Source organism: Saccopteryx leptura, chromosome 13 (genome assembly GCF_036850995.1).
Source record: "Saccopteryx leptura isolate mSacLep1 chromosome 13, mSacLep1_pri_phased_curated, whole genome shotgun sequence".
Classification (NCBI taxonomy): domain Eukaryota; kingdom Metazoa; phylum Chordata; class Mammalia; order Chiroptera; family Emballonuridae; genus Saccopteryx; species Saccopteryx leptura.
Genome location: NC_089515.1, coordinates 51,688,910 through 51,712,710, shown reverse-complemented (window position 1 = coordinate 51,712,710; position 23,801 = coordinate 51,688,910). Strand labels below are relative to the sequence as shown.

General features: G+C 42.1%; 1 long non-coding RNA gene across 1 annotated transcript in view; it reads right to left on the bottom strand.

The window, feature by feature from the left end:
- LOC136384679 (uncharacterized) overlaps positions 1-23,801 on the bottom strand; it is a 708,322-nt gene that overhangs the window by 343,441 nt on the left and 341,080 nt on the right. The gene's annotated exons all lie outside the window — the stretch shown is intronic.

The window sequence follows — 23,801 nt, the reverse complement described above, 5'->3', positions numbered from 1 at the left end:
TGTCATATGGCCTCTGCCTTCCTCTTCAGTCCCGTTTCTGCACCTCCCCAGGAAGTCACACACTCTGTCCTCCACCGACACCCACTGACGTCCGGTTCTAGTCGGGGGAGCTCTGTCGACCTCCTAACCCTTGCGTCTGCTGGTATCTGTGTGTGGATCCCCCCCGCTGAGTGTGCCCCATCACCACCGACTCCCTCCCCAGCACAATCCCTGTCAGCCTCCAAGTCTCAGCAGAGAAAACACTACTTGTTCGGATCTCCCTGTCCCAGGGGACTTAACTGCTTCTAGATGTTTCCGTGGTGCCTTTTGTTCCTTTCCACTGTTGCACAGTGTCTCATTAGCTCCTGATACCCGTTTCTCTGTACTGTACCCCACAGTGAGAACAGGGACCACGTCTGTCTTCATTACAGAGGGAACCCCAGCACGTGAGGAGATGCTTGCCTTCGAGAAGTGGTGACTGATCACATAGACGAGACGGAGGCCCCAGCCTTCCAGAACTAAGCAGTTAGATCTCACAGCGGACTCACTGACTTACTGTCTTGCCCCAAGTTCAATCCTCTTAATAAAAAAAATAAAAATAAATTTAACCTACAGAAACTTTTCAAAGAGATGCTTATTATGCAAATTCAAGATCTTAACCAAAAGAAAAATGAACAAGCAAAAAAATCCACACAAGACCACAGTTGAACGGTTAGAGTCCTGAGTGCACAGGCCTCTCCCAAGAGTGTGCTGATCAGATCTTACGGTAACTTAGATGCATGAATCTGATCTTGCTCAGAAAGGAGACTGAAGCAGTGATCTCAGAATTATACATGATACTTATTGTTTCTGTACTATATTTCCTTTTTCAGAATGTAACTGAACTTGCATCTCTTTTACACTGTGTACACAACTATGTGAGTGATAACATGAATATAGTCTCAGAAATGTATAGCCTCTTAAAAAGTACCGTATTTCCCCATGTATAAGACACACCTTAATTTGGCGGTCTGAAATTTGGAAGAAAAATGTATTACATGAAGTTATTGAACTCAAGTTTTATTTATCATAAAATTCATACAACTCCTCATCACTGTCAAAACTCCCGTCCGTTAGCTCATCCTCCTCTGTGTCTGATAATGAATCACTGTTTTCAACAATGAGCGCAAAAATGAGCGTAAAAAAGCGGGAAATGCAAGTAAAAAAATCTACAACCACTCTGTAAGACACACGCAGTTTTTAGACCTCAATTTTTTTTAAGTGTCTTATACATGGAGAAATACGGTAACTTGTAAAAAATGAGAATCACTCTCTGCTCCTCCATATACAAAACACCTGTTCATTTGCCAATGACGTTCATACTAGCTTGATATCAGGCATTGACAGTTTTTTTAATATAAAGAAATGCTGACTTGGATGCAGATGTTGCTTGGAATCCTGGTTACCGAACCACTGGGAGTTTAACTTAATAATCTGTAAAATGGGCATTTTAAGCACAGTACCTGTGTCTCAGGGTTATTGTCAGGATTAAATAAGCTGTGAACTCGATGTGAAATGCCCTTGAATGTGCATATAAGAGGTCCTGGATAAATATTACCATTTTTTCCTTTATCTATAAAACTCCCTTTAAAAGTGTGCCTGTTGGCTGCCATCCGTCTGGCTGCTCACTGTGGACTCACGCCTGCATTTCTGTAAGGATCATTGCAAACGTTCACTGAGAGCTGCTAGGCATCAAACACGGTGCCTTAGGACAGCAGAACAACCCCGCAAGGCCACACGGATTGGAGTGCACATTTACCGAGGTGAAAACGCAAGTGCACAAAGATGAGAGCGACAGAGGCTATGAAAGGGCCCCAACCGGGCAGCTCAGGTGGTTAGAGCATCATCTGGATATGCGAAGGTTGCAGGTTCAATCCCCAGTCAGGGCACATACCGGAATCAACCAATGAATAAGTGCAACAACAAAATGGTTTCTCTCCCTCTCCCTCTCTCTCTTTCTTTGAAATCAATAAACTTAAAAAATAAAATAAAAGAAATGATGCCAGCCCCCAAATTTTAAATGAATGAGAGCACCTAAAGCTCACCACAAGGAGAGGTTGGCGAATCACTTCACCTTCCTGAGACTCTTAGTCACTATTTTGAAGGACAGGAGAAAAATGCTGAATGTAGCAGATATTAGCAAAGCGTTTTACAAAGTGAAGGACATAATCAAGAAAGAGACTATGACAAAGATGGTGAAAACAAAGTACGCGTCCCAGCACATAGCAGGTGCTTGAGAAATCTGGTGGTCCAGAGCTAATACAAAGTCTACACACGTGGACACACCATTCATTGACAGCATGGGTCCCTGCTAACTTATCGGTTCCTCAGTCACCGGTGTCAAATATGTTCAATATCACACCAGTTGAATGTTCACCTCAAACCTATGTACTCATATTGATCAATGTCACCTCATTAAATTTAATTTCTAAATAAAAAAAAAAAAGAATACCTGTACAGTGGTCCCTCGTCTATCATAGGGGTTAGGTTCCAGAACCCCTCATGACAGGCGAAAATTCGCAAAGTGGCAACCTTATATTTATTTTATTATTTATATATATTTTAAGGCTTTATAAACCCTCCCCACCCTCTTATAAACACTTCCTATGCTCTTAAACACTTTCTACACTCTTCAACCTATGTAATTCTAACAACATATAAAATTCTATATGGGTACTCATCAGTGAATATACTACAACTATATACTGCAAAATCTTGCAATATAGTGAAAAACCCACAGTACAAAGTTATACACACACACACACACACACACACACACACACAATTTAAATATCCGCAATACAGTAAAACCCTGAAAAGTGAACCACAATATGGCAAGGAATGACTGTATACCTACTTCCTTATGTGCAAAACACTTTAATGCAAATTGAAACATATTATAATTTCTTTTTTATTTCACACAGAGAATTTGATTTTTAATTCTCTTTCAAGGTTTTGGATTCAAGGAGAAAGTCTCAGCTTGAAGTGGCCATTTTTTTTTAAAGATTTTAGTTATTTATTTTAGAGAAGAGGGGAGAGAGGGAGGGGAGGAGCAGGAAGCTTCAACTCCCATATGTGCCTTGACCAGGCAAGCCCAGGGTTTTGAACCGGCGACCTCAGCATTCCAGGTCAACGCTTTATCCACTGCGCCACCACAGGTCAGGCCGAAGTGGCCATTTTTTTTTTTTATAAATAAATTTTTATTTTAATGGGGTGACATCAATAAATCAGGGTACATACATTCAAAGAAAACATTTCCAGATTATCTTGTCATTTAGTTCTGTTGCATACCCATCACCCGAAGAGAGATCGTCCTCCGCCACCCTCCATCCAGTTCTCTCTGTACCCCTCCCCCTCCCCCTCTCCCTAACTCCCTCCCTCCCCCACCCCCCCGTAACCACCACACTCCTGTCCATGCCTCTTAGTCTCGCTTTTATGTCCCACCAATGTATGGAATCCTGCAGTTCCTGTTTTTTTCTGATTCGCTTATTTCACCCCGCACAATGCTACCAAGACTCCACCATTCCACTGTAAGTGATCCGATGTCATCATTTCTCCTAGCTGAATAGTATACCATGGTGTATATGTGCCCCATCTTCTTCATCCAGTCCTCTATTTTTTTTTTTTACAGTGATTAAAAGCCTGTAAGCAAACTCTTGCGAAGTGGCCATTTTTAACTGCATCCTTATACATACATGCGAAACTTCATTTTATTTTATTTTATTACAACATAAGGATTTATTTTGGTTTAGAAAGTTAGGTTTATGAAAGTCCAGTTTTATCATTGGAAAATAGATATCATTGTTTTTATGATTTGCCAACCTTTGTTCTGTTTACGCCGCTGAGGAGCCCTGAGGAGCCGCTGCGCCACCTCACCCGCAGGTGGTGTAAAGTACCAAAGGCTACAGAATCGATATTAATATTTTAAGAGGCTTAAAGAACATTTTATTAATTTGGGTTAAGGTGTGCAGAGAAATTTTGTGAATAGTCTCTGTACTGTGTGATTGGCATAAAACCAGGATGGCCCTTGGCATTGTATTGTAAATGCAAAGGGAAGGAAAACATGGATTCCCTGACATTCCACCACACCTGTGGGGAAAGGGGTGAATGGCTAGCCAGGTGCAGGAAGAGAAAAGTCAAAAATAAACCTTTTCTTATAGCAATGAACCATTTGCGGGCATTTGTCGCCACCGAAACTACCTCCCCCATGTGAATGCATTTAGTTAATGTGTGTGACTCTGGACAAAGAGATGGCGGATAAACATTAGAAAATATAGGAATGTCTCTTAATATGTAAAGAGACATCTTTCTAGCATTGTGTTGACTTGTAAATTTTGTTTTCTCCAAAATGATGTATGGCTTGCAAATTGAACATGGTTCTATCATGTTAAAGGACATATGACGATAACCAATAGTGGTAAAAGGCACCTAACTGCAATTTTTGCTTCTGTACTTCCCACTTGCAAAACTATAAAAACTAAGTAGAACAAAGGGCTGGCGCGCTCTCCCTCAGATTTCTGTCGGAGTTGCCGCCGCTTGGCCAAGCTAGACAATAAAGCTTTGGTGTGTAATTGACGAATTTTGTTCATGTCTTCAATGTTTCGAGTCCCTCCGAATTAGGCTTAACACCGCCTTCATTTTTCCCCATCTTAGTCATTTGACTATTTCAAAATGCACGGAAAAGTTGAAGGAATAGACTACAACATCTTATCATTTCAATTTCTAATTTCAGGAAGTAAAAGAGAGTTGAGCCATGTCACGTGATCTGAAGTCAGAAATCTAAATTCCCACCATCCGGTTAAGTCAGCCACAAAAATCCATGACTTGCCTTTAGAAATTTCTCTAGTCTGTTTCCTACAATATTAATCAGGCATTGAATGGAACCAATACCGTGGACTCTTATCTAGTTCATGCGAGTTCTGAAACTCAGTCAGAGAGTTTGTGTAAAGCGTTTTGAATTTGTGGTCATTAAGAATGCAATTTATCAGGCCAGCAGCAGTGTTTTTCCAGAGTGAAGATTATTATAGATAAAGGTGGTATTTATGAAAAGCGTTTCTTGGAGAGTTGAGTAGGGTAGGTGAGGGAAAACACAACGGGAGTAAAGAACCTACTTTTAGTTGGAACAGTGTTGGTTTCTTCATCTTCCAATGGGGATGTTTATCTTGTGTGTATTTCTGTCCCTCAGTATCTTCAACAGAGAGAGAGTTAAAATAGAGAGAGAATGCACAGCAATTGTCTTCATGACTATGCAAAAGAATTTCTGTATAGGAGTTCAATGGGGGGGAATTAGCTCTGGTCATTACTTAAGAGTTTAGAAGTGATGTGTGTCAGTTTCATTCTTCAGAGGCATCTAGTTCCTACAAAGACATGGAAAAGGAAAAAAAAGCTTCTATCTTTTACCTTCCTAAGACCTTTTTTTCCCCAACAAGATTTCTACACAGAAGAACAACTTTCTGAACTCTGACTGTGTCTTCTGGTTCAGATAATGACAACTCCTTCAACTGCGTTGAAAAAGTACCGAGGAGTCGCTCCCAGTGCCAAATGATGTTACCCCATCTCGTCGCAGGGCTGATTGACACAAAAAGTAATAAATTAGAACAGAAAATGATTTTACGGGATCTGTGGGCTGACAGGCAGGCTAAGTGTAATATCCTCCATTACACTTGACATTGAATTCTGTCTGGTTCAGCTCTGAGCAAGGAAGACAGGGTTGTATGACGATTTCATGATTTTTTTTTTTTTATCTTCAACGATCTGTCTCTTCAACATGTAAAATGAATTTGCCTATGTCCAAATGCCATAAAAACTGGGAACTGAAAACTCTTTCTCGGTGGTTAAACAAAGGCAGGAATAAAATAATAAATTAAAAGCTGTCATGCCTGGATTCTCTAGGAGACAGGCTCAGAGACCTCCTCTTCTTCATCTGAGCTCGTCAGTTTATAAATTCAAAATCAATAGCCATACCTGCTGTATCACTGGGATTCATCTGGGAAATTATTTTCAAAGTGCTACCCTTGAAAACATCCCATATGACACAATGGAGCAGTCGTCTGCCTCAAACAGTGAGCACACCAAAATTAATCTTATAATTATATACAAGGTGGTTGGATGGTCACATTTATGGCACATTTTTGTTTTTGGTTTGTTTGGTTTTTTTTTTTTCATTTCAGTTATCATGGTCATTTTTTTTCTGAGCTGTGCGGAAGACAAAAAAAAAGTTTGGAAAGGGAAGTTTAAAATATTCCTAGTTTTGATTTTCAGTACTGTCTGCGCCATCGCTTAAATGAGGATGATTTTTAATTTTGATTTATTCAATGAGCTCTCTCCTAATGCGATGATTTTCTCCATGGAAGTCCTTAACCACAGTGGCCATTTGCAGCTGATGATTATTTTTTTATATAAATAATTTATAAAGCCACCATCCAGACACTTATACTTCTACACCGAAGGAGAGAGCAGAACCGCATCTTAAACTCTATTTACAAATTTATCTTGGCAGCGCCCTCTCCACTGCCAAGGGGAAGCGATGTTGCATATTTAATTTGCTCTTTTGTTACAACAGGGCTTAGGTTAGTTAATTTCAATTTTCGATTTCAAAAGCTATCAAATATGGCTCAGATGAGAAATCAATTTTTCTCAGCTGTCTCTGTTTTTGGTGATGGGCGGCCCCTCATTGGCGGGCGGCCCGTCACGTGACGTGGCAAGAGATTAGTTCACCAGACCCCGTGTTGCTCGCACCTCAATTATTGCCTGCCTGTTGTAATTTAGCCTTGTAACACCTAATTTCAAGACAGAACTCATATTTAATTCATGAAAGCTTCCACAAGAGTAATTGTGAAATAAATTGCCATAGAAGATATCCATTTGTGACTCATTTTAATTTTGTATGCTATGTATTCAACTTGTTTAACACTTCAGCACAAACATTTTTCTTTCTTTTTTTTTTAATATTGAACTTTATGCACAGAGAGCTGGGTGCTTTTGCACGATGTCCCCACATTGCATCATCTCCTCAACTGAGAAATCCTTCTTTGCACTGTATTTCCACTTTTCCTTGCACTTGCAATTTCCAAAGGTTGCTAAAATCCGCAACTCCTAATCTCCTCATTATTGAACGTAGTTGTGACGACCCGCACAGGACTTTCCCAAGGAGCAACTAAAAATCACAAATGATAGCAGATAAATGGTAGTTCAATGACAAGGATCGTTCAAAGGGCCGAGCAATAAAGAAGAGTTTCATTTCACTCATATTTTAAACAAAGGCATTCATTAGACGTCCTGACATTCACATTTCAGCGTCAGTCCCTGTTTTTAAAAATTCTTGAACCCAAACATCTAGCTCTTCCTGTGTGTACACACTATTTTGTCCTTTTTCTCCCTGTTGCTATGCCAACAAGGTGGGTGAGGCCCGCTCAACTGCCAAACTCAGCTGTCATCCCCTCACCCTAAAAGCCTTATAATTGCTTTTATTTGCATACGACAATTAGGCAGGATGGCTCACAGCGAGAAAAACCAACCTTTTTCTCCCCAAGTGAACACGACGCCAGCCTGTAATTTATAAAAGATACGCGCCATGTGGTGGGCTACTAAAATAGAGTGATGAGTCCTTTCATTGGATTGTAAGCCATTAACAAAAGAAAACATCCCCCTCTCAGGCTATAAAAATTGCCTATCTGGTGTGAACCTGCAAAATCAGGGGGCTCCCCCCCCTCCCCCTGCCCCTTCACATTCATTATCACGTTTAACTCAAAAGCAGTTCTAGTGAAAGAGTTACAATTTGGGTGTTTATGAGTGATGGTGCACAAATAAAAAATATAAAAGCACACTGGGCTGAAATTACATCCAGAGGCTTTGGAGTTTGGAGGTCATTTTATTTTTCCTTTTTCTCCTTTTTTTTTTCCTTTCTTCTTTTTTTTTTTTTTTTTTTAAAGCCCTGTTTTGTATCACATCGCATGTTGAAATGTCATATTAATATAGTCATTATTACCCTTTTTCTTTGGGGAAACCATGACAGGATTTTCCAATCAGCGCCCGGGACTGTGAAAGCTCCCATCAGGAGCTGTGTGGCTGGTTTAAATCATCCTCTGTTCCGGTTTTCAAAAGGTCTTCAAAAATTAGTGTCTGGTGTAAAAGGTCACAACATGGTTGGAAATCATTTTAGTGATTTACTGTCATCATTTTTTTTTTTCCTGGAGACTTTCATTCCAATTATGAAGATATTTTCATTTTGCTCACACGTGCTGCGTGGAACTGAAGGTAAAATTTGGAACAGATTTCTTCATAAGCAGTATTTAAGGAATCAAGGTATTTTCAGCCTCGGATTGTAGTTCAAGCCATTGGAGACCTAGATTTGATAGAATGAGCATCACACTTGAACTTCCTTTTCTCTAAATTGTCCCAGCCTTAAAATTATTATTCAAAATATACTGATGATGTGTTATAGAATTGTACACAGGAAATTGATATAATTTTATTCACCAGTATCAACCCAATACATTCAATAAGGGAAAAGGATATATATATATACTACTCATAACACTAAAACTGTGACCTACTTCTTTCTCTAAGATTCTTTTAAAAGGCCGTTGGCACCCCATTTTTAGTCACCACTTACTGAATACATATTGATCAGATAGGCAATTTGAGCTCAGGACCTTCAAATGGGTGACACTAATCACAAATCACACGGCCACACGTCTGCCCGTCTCTGCGTTTCAGAGGGGACTGTGATTACAATAACATCTGCAGATGGTTTCTGTAGATCAACTTCTGTAACTGAGTTTTACTCAAACATCCACAAGTGAATTACCACGAAGAATCTGCTAAAGCAACAATTAAAATAGTCAAGAGAAACATTCACTTTGGAAGGCAATGATAAAATGAACACCAAAGCGTTGATTATATGGTCGAAAGTTTCACATTCCTTTAAAGAATTATAAAAGCCAGTCCATGAATACAAGAGACACAACCAATTCACACAAAGGCGGTGAAAGACACGAACGATTCACAAAAAGAAAAAAAAAAAAGTAAAATTTCAACAAGTATCCAAAAAATTTTGTCTCGTTAATCAGGAAAGAAACTCAAGTTGTAGAAAACACGCACTCCAAGTTTCACATGTTAGAATGTAAAGATTCAAACCATGATAACGTCATTTTGGCAAAGACAATGATCTTTAATACACAACCCCTCTTCCAAAGGACAACTTGGCAGTATGCAGTGAGCTCTTAAATGACCGTGTCGTTTGACCCCGAGAATTCCACTTCTGAAATTCATTCCAATGAAATAACCAGAGAAGAATGAGCAAACATATTTATAAGGGTGTTTTTGCATGCTATGGGGCTATTTTCTTAAGACCAAAAGTTTGAAACAAGCTCAGTGTGCAATGTGCAGAATATCACACAACCAGAGAAAAGTTGCCATCAATGTTTCCCAAGAATATCTATCCATTCATCTATCTCTACTTGCATGCATATATATATATAATTCCATTCATATATGTTTATATGTAATATATACACAAACATACACATATACACATATACAACGAGTCTGAAAGTGTCTAATAGTGTCTACTACACCTATTAGAGATGGTATTGCAGTAATATGCATAGACTGAAGACAGGTCTATAAATTTCTATGATGTATTAATTTATAACAAGCACAATTTTCAAGGAAAAGATATACTCATGAGTAGATTTTGAACAAGCAGTGGTTTATTTTTTAGGACAATACATATTGAAACTTTCCTAACACCTCTGTTTCATTCTTCCAGGGTTGTTTTTTTTCCTCCTAGAACCACTATTTAATTTCTTGCCCTCTTCCCAAACCCCACCTCTGATCTGCTGCCCCATCCATACCTGTGTGATTAACCTCCATTACCCAAACTCTCACTCTAGTAGGACTTACCAACGGTTGCTCCAAAAAGGTTAAAATAACACTAGAATGATCTGGCATCTAATTTGGTACATTTCTGCCAGAGACATTCTTAATAGGAATTGAGGAATAAGGAAAAAGAAGAAATCACCGTTTCCTAGGGGAGGGGAGGTCTTCCCATATGAAAAGAAAGCAGGCATGCGCAATGAACAGTGACCTCTGTGTACACTGGGCTCTAACTCTTCTACTGATACACGTGCTACTGACTCTTGGGTTTCCAGCATGGTTGTAGTAAGTGCTCAGTACACTGGTGTCAGATAAATGGAACGAAGCTGAAAGCACTGAATTCAAGCAAGAATCTCCCCAGCAGAGATTATTCCATTCCTATTGGCCTACGGCAGAGGTGTGGGTAACCTTTAAGAACCAAACTCCAAAGGTGAGAATTCAATGGTGTTTCTGGCTAAGTCAGAATACCCACAACTCAATCTTTTATACAGAAATCCCCAGATGTTTGAAAAAAAAAAAAGATTTATCTCACAAATTATTTAGTTGCGTTTTGTCAGATTGACTTAAATTATTTTTGTATTCTCTATTTCATGTGCTCTGAAAACTGCAAGATTTTAGGACCCCAAAATAACAGAATCCAAAGGAAACTAAAAGTCAGGAATTTGCTCCTATTGGGAACCTGGGATTTAAAACTTCAGCACTAATTAATGTTTGCAAAACACACTCGGCATTTTCTTAAACCCACATATTACACACACATAAAATTCCTTACAATCAAAGGAGGCCCAATATCATGATTGACTAAAAAAAAAAAAAAAAATGTATGTGGCTTTTAATATTTTTTTTCCCCAATAGAAAAGATGCATTTCTGGGTCCCCTTAATTTTGTAGGACCCTGACATTTATTAAAGGAAAACATAAAACATAAGAAAACTAGGTAAGAGAAAAAATAGGTAAAATAACATTTACTAAGATTATCCCTAACACACTTGAGCAAATCAATAGATTTATGCCACTCGAGGCTCTCTGCCGCCATTAAAAAAAAAATCATTACAACATAATGCATCTTTAGGAATGGTGCTGTGCCGGGGCTTTATTATGCAAACTCAGAGGCAAAGGACATACTTTTCTTAAAATAGAAGAAATCTGATCAATGAATCTTGGATGCATTTAGAGAAGGGAGTTCTTTCTTTGCATTCCTTAGAAATGCTTCCCTATACTTCTTTGTTTTTATAAAAAGAGTTCTCAGAATCATAAGCATTGTTTTTGAGAAGGTATGTGCACATTGTGTCATTTTCTCCTGATGCACCATAGTATTGTAATTGAGCTGAAAAGTCCAAATAGAGAGCCTATGACAAAGGCGCTGGATGGGGCGAGCCGAAATTTGTCTATTGTCTGCTTCTTCTAAGCTCCCTTTCATTAGTGGCCCGGGGAACTGGAAGGCCAGAACAGTGACTCAGTGAATTTCTCCTGCCATTGGAAATAACAAAAGTTGATCACTTTCCCTTCCACTGAGTGGTAGCCAGTTATTAGGTTTCTTATTTCTAGAAAAGATGGGACAGAATTTACCCCAGTACGGTGAGGGCACTATTACAAGGAGCCGTAATGCATTATTCTTTTTTATTATTCCTGTAGTTCGAATCAGATCATATCAAAAGGGAAATAGGTTACACTTTTCTTTCGCAGGGGGAAAAAAAAAAAAAAAAAAAAAAAAAGACTTCCGTTCCGTTCATTGTCTGATGAGATTTCCACCGTGTTATTTGTTGGGGAGAATGTCCTATTTAAACCACGATTTCTTTTCTCCCCACATCTGCAGTAAAAGGGAATCTATGGGTAAGAGTTCTGAGTCTTCAACGCCAACTTGGTGTGGAGTAAATATTCGTGAGACATCAATAATAAATTTGGAAGTGGGCAAGCCAAGTCTTCCTCTGCCTCTTTTTGTATCCCGGGGCCCCCCAGTCTGTGAACCACAGAGTCTTGACTCTGTCACGTTTAAGGAACAAAGTGTCCCTGGCACTATCTCTCTCCAGCCCCCCTTCCTTCCCCAATTCAAACCTCCCTCTGAGAACTCCCGAAATGAAGCTGTCACTCAGGGCTGCTTGGGGACCTGTCACCACAACATTGAGCCTTTTTATTGTGATGGGTCAGGCCGCAGACCCTTGAAAGAGAAGTCCGTGCACCGTGGTTTCTCCTTCCGCAGGACTTGGAATTCTAATGAAATTCCAAATCACTCAATCAAAGCAAGGGCGCGGGGAAGTAGTCCTACGTGAATCTGAGTGAAATTTGTATTTTATCCTCCCCCCCCCCCCGCGCCCCCCAGACATTATTCCAATCATTCAGGGGCTCGCAGAGCCTTGGTCTGCGGTTCCGGCATAAGAGGAATGAGCTGTCCTTTGTCCCGCGGCTGTACTGAGATGAGGTAGCCGTTCTCTAAAGGGAAAGGCCATGGCTCGAATTTCCTTGTGTAAATACCCATCCACCTATTGTAGTTGGCACATCCTGGGCCCCACATACGTGTCTGAAGGAGGCTGGGCCAATGGAGAAGAGAGAAATTTACATTAGCGTCACTTCAAAAAATTTCTCGCGTGGCCCTGCACCTGTGTTTCAGACACCAGATGCCAAGCTTTCGCGATAAAAAGGAAGAAAATAGTTTGGGATCGGAAAGTGGGCAAGTCTCAGCTCTGGTCCCCCGGACACAAGTCACAGATATTATTTTCATTATGTTCTTTCAATGGGAGTCGTTTGTTTTTTGTTGGTTTTTTTTTTTTTTTTAAAGATACTAGGTTGAGTGGCAACTGCTCTCTTCCCTAGAAAATGACTGGTGGCACTTCTTCCCGGAAGGCACTGATGTGAATGCCCACTCAACTCTAGTTCTTAGTAAATGTGCGTAGGATGCGCTAGAATTATATGTGAATTCACATGAAAAAGCAACTCATTTCAAAATTTACCAATGAGTTTTTTACTCCTTCTCAGTATATTTATGTAGAGCAGTGATTTTCAACCTTTTTCATTGACACTTACACTAATTACTCAAATTCTATGGCACACCAAAAATATGATTTTTTTGTCAGATCAGCAAAAAAATAGGTAAAATTTTGATGCATTCGCAGTGTGTGGCTATTGCCATTTTTTAGTTTGACAATCTAAGGGAAAAGAAGTCAGTGCCTCTGACTAAACAGTCATGTATTGCATATTTTAAACATTCTTGCAGCAGACTGCTTGAAAATCACTGATGTAGAGCATGTATTGTGTTCCTAAGCCTTTAAATAAAATAGGAAAAAAGATGGTAGAGAGATAGAGAGATAGATGGTAGATAGATACTTTTATACCTTTAGATGCAAACAAAACAAAGTTGGCTTTATTGTTCTGTTAACAATCTGACCTCCAGTTAACCTTCATTTGATTATTTAACCTTCAGGAAGAGCTAAGAAGTAATCTTTAATATAAATTACCATGTTCCTCCAGCCCTGACAGCTTCGCAATCTGATTGGCATTAGTTAAAACCTAAGGGCCACCGATCCATACTGCCTGTTTCCACTACGACATGTCACCCTTAATATGTCAGCTGCCTGGACTTGAACTGTCCAAAGAACATCTGGTATAACTCCAGGTGTTCCAGCGTACAGACGTTAGTTGTAAATTTTTCCCCCAGTTGATACAGAGAGTGCAATAGACTACTGCATATAAAACAATCCTGCTACATCAAATCTGGCTGTTTGGGGTGTGTATTAAGAGAAATCACTGAAAAAAAAACAACCCACCGATATTAATATAAATATTAGGAAGAACTCCAAAGCAAAGGCGTTCTCAATTATAAATCCCTGTTTTGGATCAGATGAATTTAGGCACTTGTCTTCAGTTTTACTCTGGGCTTCTTGGAGTTCATTACTTCTTTTTTCTGTTCTTTGTATTCCTAGGAATGTATATGCCCTGCCCCCTTTTATCCCCATAATCTAGAAAAGTTTGTCATTGATTTTTGTTATTTAACTTGTTGCGGCTCAAAAAGAGACTCAGAATATGCCCGTTTCTCAATCTCCTCTAAAACCCAACCTTCCTTATTAGATGGAGAAATGATGAACTACGTCCCTTCATTTTCGGAAGAAATGTCTGAGTTTATAAAGCGGAATACTGTAATCAGCCGTAACTAAGAATGGCTCGTGAGCTGTCAGTCACAGCCTGTCTGATTCTTCCTTGGGGGGTGTTACCCTTCTTCACTGTGGAGGCAAATTAAAGTGTCTAGTTCTTTTTTTTCCCCCTCAGAAATGTACATAACTTTTATTACATTCAGTGTACTCTGAGGTTGTCTATTTCAACTTCATTTTTATTAAGCTACAATTGACATATAATATTGCATTAGTTTCAAGTGGACAACAGAATCATTTCATATTTGTATATATTTCTAAATACTCACTACAATGAATCTAGTGACCACCCACCACCATACAGAGTGATTTTTTTCTTCTTATGTTGAGAACTTTTAAGATTTACTCTCTTAACAACTTTCAACTATACAATACAATATGAGTAACTACCATGACTTATTTATCTTACAACTACAAGTTTGTATTTCTTGTGCCCTTCTGCCTGTTTCACCTGCCTCTCCCCTCATACACATCTCTGGCTACCAGCAGTCTGTTTAATTCTTATTTCTTACAGCAGAGATAGACAAAGGATGAAAAATTATACTCTGACACCAGCTTCAAATAAAGTGCCTTGAAACACTGACTGATCACTTGTGTGTTTACACAAGAGTGCAGCCACTACTCAACTTTGACTACTTGTTGAGTATCTCTTTTCCTCCTAGGAATCCAGTTCTGAAGTTTCAAAACGCTTCAAAAGCAGAGAAACATTGCTATTTACAGAGGCAAAACTATAGCAGCTCATAAAACAAAATCCATACCTATTCACCGGGCCAGATATACAATATAGTTGTGTTTGGCCTGGGTAATTCTTCAAATTAATATTTTCATGGTCAGTGTTTATACTACTGAAATACAGACTACCATGAAAACAGCCTTTAATAGAAAAAATCTTGAATTTTTTAAAAACTGCTTGATGCTGGGCATGTATGTTGGACCATAAAATTAAAATTACTTGTCTTCTCACCTGACCTGTGGTGGTGCAGTGAGTAAAGGCTCGACCTGGAAGGCTGAGGTTGCCAGTTCTAAACCCTGGGCTCGCCCTGGCCGGTTGGCTCAGTGGTAGAGCATCAGCCTGGCGTACAGGAGTCCCGGGTTCGATTCTCGGCCAGAGCACACAGGAGAAGCACCCATCTGCTTCTCCATCCCTCCCCCTCTCCTTCCTCTCTGTCTCTCTCTTCCCCTCCCGCAGCCAAGACTCCACTGGAGCAAAGTTGGCCCGGGCGCTGGGGATGGCTCCGTGGCCTCTGCCTCAGGCGCTAGAATGGCTCTGATTGCGGCAGAGCGACGCCCCAAGATGGGCAGAGCATCGCCCCCTGGTGGGCGTGCTGGGTGGATCCTGGTTGGGCACATGCAGGAGTCTGTCTGACTGCCTCCCCGTTTCCAACTTCAGAAAAATACAAAAAAATTTTTTTAAAATAAATAAATAAATAAACCCTAGGCTTGCCTGGTCAAGGCACATATGAGAAGCAACTACAAAAATATTTGTATTCTCTTCCGTAACAGTTGTTCTTGTTATACCAATGTTGTTGAGCTACTTGCTCAGCTTTTGAACCAGTGAAATCTGGACCTATGTCTGAATGTCATTGGTACTCAAGGCCGAAGGCATCTTCTTCCACAGAGGCAAGCCCTGGGTTTGGAAAAACGCTTCTTGCAAGAATCCATTGCTCACCTGTGCACCAGGGCACAGCTGGTGGATGGGGAGAGAACCAGCCATCGTTAGAGTAGTTCTGTCTCCCTCCATCTCTCTTTAGTAAGATGGTCACAATTCTTGTGAGTTTGGATTTTGTTGCAACTGAAGACCAGTATTTCAGACAAGCATGCAGTGAACTCCAACCCCGAATTACACAGCCTCCCCCTTGACAGGAAGGCCTGCTGGGGACGGCCCATGCATACGCTGTAAGAACCCAGACTGGTGGTAGGACGCTCCCGTTTTGCTCAATATCTCCCAAAATACACAAACACATCCCTCTCCCGCCCGGCGCGCCCCTGTGAGAAGGCGCGGGAAACTGTCTTGAAGCTGAAGGCGGAAGATACCGTGGAAGTACCAGTCACTGTCTTAACTTCCTCCAAACAGAAAATTTTGAGTCTAAATCAACGCTACTTTCTTCGAAGTAAACACTACACATAAGAGCCAAAGTGGTAATGGTTAAAATGCACGTGCCGTCGCTTTGAAAACTGGTGAGATACCCTTAAAGGTAGGAGACACTGTTGACGCGCATGTAAGAGATTGCTTTCTTCCAGGTGAATACTCTCTGTCTGTTCAGGTCTTGGTTGTACCTCTCACTGACAAAGGAATCTCCCTGCATCAGCTTATTCTTGATTGTTATCAATGGGGAGAAATTATTAAATTCCCATGAGACATTAAATCAGGGGTCCCCAAACTACGGCCCGTGGGCCGCATGCGGCCCCCTGAGGCCATTTATCCGGCCCCCGCCGCACTTCCGGAAGGGGCACCTCTTTCATTGGTGGTCAGTGAGAGGAGCATAGTTCCCATTGAAATACTGGTCAGTTTGTTGATTTAAATTTACTTGTTCTTTATTTTAAATATTGTATTTGTTCCCGTTTTGTTTTTTTACTTTAAAATAAGATATGTGCGATGTGCATAGGAATTTGTTCATACTTTTTTTTATAGTCCGGCCCTCCAACGGTCTGAGGGACAGTGAACTGGCCCCCTGTGTAAAAAGTTTGGGGACCCCTGCATTAAATAGTATACTGGCCAAGCGTGCTATAAGCAACTAGAACTCTGCTACCAGCCTCCCCTTTCCCTCCACACGTGTGTGTGTGTGTGTGTGTGTGTGTGTGTGTATGTGTGTCTGTCTGTCTGAGTTCCTTACTCTCTGGCTATATCGTGTGCAAAGTGGCTGTTCCCGACAGCTTACAGTGTGCCAAGACAGCGCTGAATGGGTTAACTGGCATTTCAAAGAAGTGATTGTCAAGTGTAACCTGCAGGGCTAGCACCAGAATTGGAAGGTGAGATGGAGGTCTCCCACCCACTGGAGACTCTTCCATCCCCAAGAGCAGGCTGCGGACAAGGCAGCGCTACCGCTGTTCCCGGATCTTCCCTCGTCGTGGTCGCTGTAAACCCCGACGCTCTCTTCTGACTGGAGTAGATCAAGCCAGTGGTTAGGGGACAGCAGCCTGCGCTCTGTCCTGCCTCTAGAATGACTCTGAGGTGTGACTGTAAGAGTCAACATGCGGTAAATCAGTCTGTGTGTGGGCTGGTTGTTTTTCTTTCTTCTTAAATCATGTATAATGTATCTACACAGGATTTGTTTGGGAAAAGAACTACAAAATGACTGGAGTCACAAAGAGACCGATGGATTTGAAGACCTTTCCGTGGCTTTTGATGTGGGATCTCCAATGTGTATGTGGGTCTTTAAACGGGTAATTGGGAAACCTACGTAAATGCCACTTACCTCTGGGCATGACTACCACAGAACAGATACAACCGCCATGGAGAGTGGCGGCCAGTGGCACCCAATATAACTTCTTGGTTTAATATTGGAATGTTTCATTTTACATGAGTGAAAGAAAAACAAGGAGAGGCCCTGGCCGGTTGGCTCAGTGGTAGAGCATCGGCCTGGCGTGCAGGAGTCCCGGGTTCGATTCCCAGCCAGGGCACACAGGAGAAGCACCAATCTGCTTCTCCACCCCTCCCCCTCTCCTTCCTCTCTGTCTCTCTCTTCCCCTCCCACAGCCAAGGCTCCATTGGAGCAAGGTTGGCCCGGGCGCTGAGGATGGCTCCATGGCCTCTGCCTCAGGTGCTAGAATGGCTCTGGATGCAACAGAGCGATGCCCCACATGGGCAGAGCATCGCCCCCTGGTGGGCATGCCGGGTGGATCCCGGTCGGGCGCATGTGGGAGTCTGTCTGACTGCCTCCCCATTTCCAACTTTGGAAAAATACAAAAAAAAAAAAAAATCCAAGGAGAGAAACCCTAGGCCCTGGCCCACTGGCTCAGTGGTAGAGTGTCGGCCCAGCGTGTGGATGTCACGGGTTCTATTACTAGTCAGGGCACACAGGAGAAGTGCCCATCTGCTTCTCTACCCCTCCTCCTCTCACTTTTCTCTCTCTCTCTTTCTCTCTGCCCCTCCTGCAGCCATGGCCCAATTGGAGGGAGTTGGACCCAGGCACTGAAGATGGCTCCATGGCCTGCACTTCCAGCACTAAGAAGAGCTCAGCTGCTGAGCAATGGAGCAACGCCCCAGATGGGCAGAGCATCGCCCCCTAGTGGCTTTCCAGTGAATGCAGGACTCTGTCTCTGTTCCCCTCCTCCTCTCACTAAAAAAACAAACAAACAAACAAAAAAAAAAAACTTACCCTAAAGGGGGATTTCTAAACAGTGTGGGCGGGACAGCAGCAAATCCTGTTCTATCTCCTATGGGGATCAAAGGTACCTGTCCAAGCTCACGCACTCAACACAAATATACCCACACACCCTTGACTGTGAACTTGGTGAAGGACCATGTCTTCTTCACCTTTCTCTCCTTCGTAGTTCTCCGCACAGGGCTATCCACATAATAGGTGCTCAATAAATGTGGTCTAATTCAATGGCTCTGTGAGAGGGAGCAGATTAGAAAAGGATCATTTACTTACAATAAAATATGCAGGATTGTAAGTAACTTTGGCCACATTGGAATAGGCCAACATTCAGGCTGCCTTGACTGTTAAAAAATAATAATAACTACAGTAATTCCAACTCTGGAGGAATCAAATGAAGTATATAGTAAAAATATATTCTGATCATAGTGTTCTGTTGGGGTTCTAGTCTTCCCAGAGCAGGTGGAAAAGGTCATTATAAAGATACATAAACCTCTCTAAAATCCTCATGATGGGTTTTTGCTAGAAAAGAAAGAGGTGAGATCAATCTACGCCCCCCCCCCCACGCCTTCCCCCTCACGCAGACTCACCCTGTTCCATTACTCCACCTGCCTTGGCCCACAACCTAGCCCAGAGATTCTTGGCTGGAGGAGATTCTTCATCATCCTAAGCATTGTTTTGAGTTGGAGAGCCAGAGTCTTGGCATAAAATAAAGATCACCAAGTGGCCTGGCAGCCGGCGCTTTGGAGCCCAGACAGCGCCACACAGACACGTGCGCACACACACAGGCGCCAGCCCACCGGGCACCGTGGAGTTGGCCACTGCCGCCCAGCAGCCTGCGACAGCGCAGGAATCCACAACCCTACCTCCCGCCTTCCTTCAAACAAAGTAGGAGCCATCGCAAGGGGACCGGTGCCTCTTCCGGTGCAAACAGAAGGGTGAACAGAACTGTGTTCATGTGGCTACGCCGCAGATAGCTCCTTCCTTTTTACCTCTCCTCCTTGCTTGTTTACATTAAAAAATCCCAATTAATACTCAATTAGGGTAATTAGCACCAATTGACTGTGACTTCCATCATTTGGGATACTTTCATCTATTTCCCATCCATAGCTAAGAATATGACAACAGTCAACAGTTCCGTTATTTTGGGGATTGCCCACGTCCCTTCATGGAAATTCATTTAAGAGGACGGCGGCCTGAGGTTACCTCCCCCTTTCCCTTCACAGGCCTGCGTCTACGCGGTTGCCAGTGGGATTCGCACTCCGCATTCTAGAACACGTGGACCGCTGCTCCCCTTTGGCCTTCGCCATCGTCGCAGCCCAAGCCTAATGCAGTATAATTGAAACAATTTTATTGTCTGGAGCTATTCGTTCTAATGTTTCAATGACAGAAAATACTGGTCAATTTGACAAGTTAATACGACTTCAGTAGTCATCTGAACTCCTTTAAGCCACTGGGTGCTGAAATTGCCAGTCACCTCTCTTCACCTGCAGACGGAATTCAACCCGTCTGTGAGGCTGGCTGGGGGTGGAGAGGGAGACAGAGGGAGTTTCTCCCTAAAAAGCAGCTCTGTCAGGAGCCATTGCAAGATTTGATCAGTGACAAGACACCGTCTTTTTTTTTTTTTTTTTCCACAATGGTGGGACCCCTCGCAAAGGCAACACCTGGCATGCCTGTTCACCCCCTTTCTAAAAAGAGGCCCCTCAAGTTTGTGTCTGGACTCATAAGCTAAAGCCTTGCCCAGTGTTAGCTCTCTCTTTCCAAATATATAAAACAGTCCTTAAAAATACCAAGTCGGCGGCTAAGGGATCAAATAAGGGGAATCGTTATTCACGATGGCATTTCAAGATCATTCTGGAAATCTCCCACACCCGTGTTTCCCACTGACAATGGTGGTTCAGAAGTCCCTGTTGCCCAAACTAGTCTCATACGGCAAGATTTCAGCAGTAACTGCTTTGCAGGTAAACTGTTTTAAAAATTTTGTAATTATCTTTTTTCTGAGCCATCCCTAAGAGATTTAGAATAGAATGTTTTAAGTAAGTTTACCTATAACAACAACAACAACAACAAAAAAAAAACCCCTGCTTTTTAAACTAAAAAGCTTCTGGGTGTATTATATCTAAATAGAGTTGGAAATGTATTGTGGAACCTGGTCTATTTTTTTTTCCCAAGAAAACCCTTGATTTTAACGACATCGGTGAGATCCTGACCAGTGTTATGTTGACTTTTTATAACGACAGAAGCTTTTTGTATAATTGGGGGTATGACTTATTTTTGAAGAATAAGTATTAAAATATCCCCATTCTTTCTTGGGGGAACTGAATTTGACCTTGTTTCCGTGGGCAGCTGATACCTGGTCCTACAGGTTCACCCTGTGGCTTTCTTCTGGACGGCGTGAGCACAAAAGTATTTGTGTTCTTCCATTTTCCACATTTTACGGGCCCACCCTGCTTTGTGGGCCTTGGCTTAGCGCTTTTATTTTTTGTTTCTTTGTTTTTGTTTTTATTCAGTGAGAGGAGGAGAAGCAGAGACAGACCCCCCACATGTGCCAGGACCAGGATCCACCTGGCAAGCCCACCAGGGGGTGATGTTCTGCTGTTCTGGAGTGTTGCTCCATTGCTCAGCAACAGAGCTCCTGTTAGCACCTGGAGGCAGAGGCCATGGAGCCATTCTAAGTTAGTGTTTTGTTTTTTAATCTTGTTACTTTGTTTGTGAAAAATCCACATTTATCTGCACGGGGTAAAAATCTGACTTCACAGCATCGACACAGGTCCTTTGGCCCCATTAGGACAAAAGCATGAAGCTGCGTCATGACAAGCACGATATTCAACTTGAAAAGTCAAAAAGAGTTCTTAGAAACTTTTCTGAGAGACAAAATCCAATTTATATTTGCACAAGAAAATAAGTAGAATAGGTTCGTCATCGCCCACCCCCAGCCCAGTGGCTGCAATGGAGTCTGTGGATGGGTGTTTTAGAACATATAGTTTAAGATTTTTTAGTGCAAAGCAGTTTCATGAGTCACTTATCACTCAGAGCAAGACGGTGTGAGGGCCTGGTTGGAGGCTAATGTTTTTCCTCTTTCACATTTTTTTTTTTTCAATGTGCAGACCTTCAACGCGGGACATATGTGCCGAAAAGGCCTCCTCCGAACAGAAGGTGGCCTGTTTATTCAAAGGATGGCCGCCCTGAACTCAAATGATCTATCTATTTGTGTATAAAATCCTGCGACTGGGAAAGGCCTAAAGGCCTCATGAACTATAAAAGGGAAAAGTCAGGATGAGGAGGAGGAGGGGGAAAAAAAATCAAAGTGCTCCGTCGAGATACATCAGAGAGATTACACAGAAGAAAAGCATAGTTTTCGAGACCCCGGAATTCTTGACCAAAGGAGCGGTTAGTACACAGTCTACATCAAAAGGAAGCGGCTTTCTGTGTTGCTGCTAGATTTTTCTGTGATGTTCTGCCCTCCCTCTCAGAGTAATCAAAAGTCACATTAAAAAAAAAAAATTAAATTAAAAAAAAAATAAAAAGATCGGCTATCCCTTTAAAATTCGACCGTCACTTTATTAATATGCAGAATGAGTTGTCAATTGACCAAACAACAAATGTACTTCCTTATATCATGGTTTTTCGCTTCCATCTATGAATATTTTAAAACCCCAATGTGTGTCGGGCCATTTGGGTTTTAAGCAAAGACTGATTAAAGTGTAAACCCTTCATTTTGGTCCCTTAGCTGGGAAGGGCTTCTTTTTCCCTTTTCCAGGGTGTCATTAAAAAAGAAAAAAAAAAATCTGATGCCAGGAGAGCTGGGACTTGGCAAGGTTTGCAATATAATTTGCAATCTGCAGGCTTTGCTGCCTAGCCCCCACCAGCACCCCCCTTCCCCTTACCAGCCTGCCTGCTAGAGTCAATAGGGGGCATCGCTCATCTGTCTAAAAGAAAAATAGCCACATACTAATTAGAATTCTATTTGCCAGGAGCCTCAGAGTTGCTGTGCTTATAGATTTCAGCTTCTTTTGTTTGAATTAAATTGCCAACTTTTTTTTTTCTCTCTCTCTCTTTCCTTCTTTGCAGTCGTATGAGACCAGGTTCCCTAGCTGATGGGAGGAAGGGGTGGGGGTGGGGGGTTCCCATGCACGAGGAGCGTCTTAGCTATGGAAAGGTTTAAAAAATGCCCGGGATGCTTTTCAAGGGCTGACTCCTGTCTTTCTGGGAGTTGTTGTTTTTTTTTTTGGGGGGGGGGGCAGGGGGAAGGAGAGGGGAGCTGGAAAGGTTCGAAGGTCAGAGGTCAGCTCTGAGTGAGGCCCCCTTGCACCAACCCGCGCCTTTGGCCCTGATGCTGGAATTCTAGGGGAGAGTGACACACTTTCACCCCCTGAAAAGCGTGATGGTCCCTGCTCGGGCTGGGCTCACAGAGCCGGTTCCTAATGGAGCACAGTCCCCCCCTGGTTCTGCCTACGGTTCCTCCCAAAGGTGGGGGGGGGGTGGCGCCCGCAGGACCGAGACACAAGCAAGGGCCCTGATAATCACATCAGCCTGTTTGTATGACCCTTTCCCTAAAGTTCTCATTGCGCTTCATTAAAAAGTCAAAATTTCCTGTGAAGAATTTGAAGACAATATCTAGCTTCTGTTTCAAGAATCACGCACCAGCCAAAAAAAAGAGAGAGAGAGGGAAGGATTTGCAGAACAGTACCCAAATACTTTGCTGAGGAATCCTATAATAATTTAGAATAATCCCATTGTCAAGAGTATATCCCTGGAGCTTGCAAAGGCCCGGAACCTTCAGTTAGGATCCACCCTCACAGTTACTGACAGTTTCTCCTCTCAAATACACTAATAGGAAGGCCCGCCACAATGTATTAGTAAGTTAATCGTCCTCCAAAACACGAGAAACAGGAAAGTTAGACCCTGTGAGGGGCAGGGAGGGGGCGTAAGGACATGGCACTGAAATTCACAGCCCAAAGTCAACTGTCTGCCAAAGAATGAGATATGCTCTATTCAGGGGTCCCCAAACTTTTTACACAGGGGGCCAGTTCACTGTCCCTCAGACTGTTGGAGGGCTGCCACATACAGTGCTCCTCTCAATGACCACCAATGAAAGAGGTGCCCCTTCCGGAAGTGCGGCGGGGCCGGATAAATGGCCTCAGGGGTCTGCATGTGGCCCGCGGGCCGTAGTTTGGGGATGCCTGCTCTATATGAATGTGTAAAGGCGAAGTTGTATTAAATGTAATAAAATTGTATTGACGGATACAACACAGAATCTCCTGTTTCTGAAGTAATTTTATTGGGAGGAAAATATTTTGCTATGAAGCAAAATGACCTTTTTTTTTTTTGCATGTTGTGCCATAGACATTGGGTCCGGCCTTGGGATGTTTTATCCATCACCTCCTCTGAAAGATGGATAAAATGTCTTCCTGTTTTTAGAATGGATAAAAAACAACAGTGCA